Source organism: Asparagus officinalis, chromosome 6 (assembly GCF_001876935.1).
Source record: "Asparagus officinalis chromosome 6, Aspof.V1, whole genome shotgun sequence".
NCBI classification, from domain to species: Eukaryota; Viridiplantae; Streptophyta; class Magnoliopsida; order Asparagales; family Asparagaceae; genus Asparagus; species Asparagus officinalis.
Window position 1 is genome coordinate 18,387,632 of NC_033799.1, and position 756 is coordinate 18,388,387.

Here is a 756-nt window from a genome sequence, read left to right on the forward strand (position 1 = left end):
ATATTTATACATCCATTATTTTAAATGAATATTTTTGCATGTAGTCTTTTATTTCTCAATTATCAACGAATCATGTACAAACTACATATAATTTTCAAGCTAACAAAATAGCCTATGTACAATAAAATTTTAAACAAAGACTAATTCACTCAATATCTTAGCTAGATATACAAGTAGATACAATTGCCTCTCACTCCAGGAACATCTCGGCTAGAGATGTACACATGGAGACCCATATGCCCATATCCAAAGCACCCGACTCAGAACAAGATGAAAGAACTATACACATTATAACTTCATTAGGCTTCATTTTCGATAAGTTCATCTCATGAAACAAAGCTACATCCTTTGCATACAACCCAGCTCAACAAAACCCCGAAATCATGGTATTCCAAGAAACCACATGCCTATCCATCATATCTCCAAACAATTCCTCAGCCTTTTCATGAAAACAATGGTTAATGTACTGTTGAACAATCGCATTCCAAACAACAACATTTCTAACAGGAATTTCATTGAACAGCCTATGGGCAAGCGATAATTCACACTTATCCCCATAAACTCCAATTAGTTTAGTACTTACAAATGGGTCAATCTCATATCCTCCTTTAATAACAAACACATGAACCTCCATAGTTGTATTCAATCTCCCAAGCTTGCGACAGGTGGAGAATGTGATGGTGAGAGCATCTGAATAGAGGGCGAAGGCAGAGTATATTGTAGACTGAATGAGGCGGAGAGATTCAGAGGCTTGGT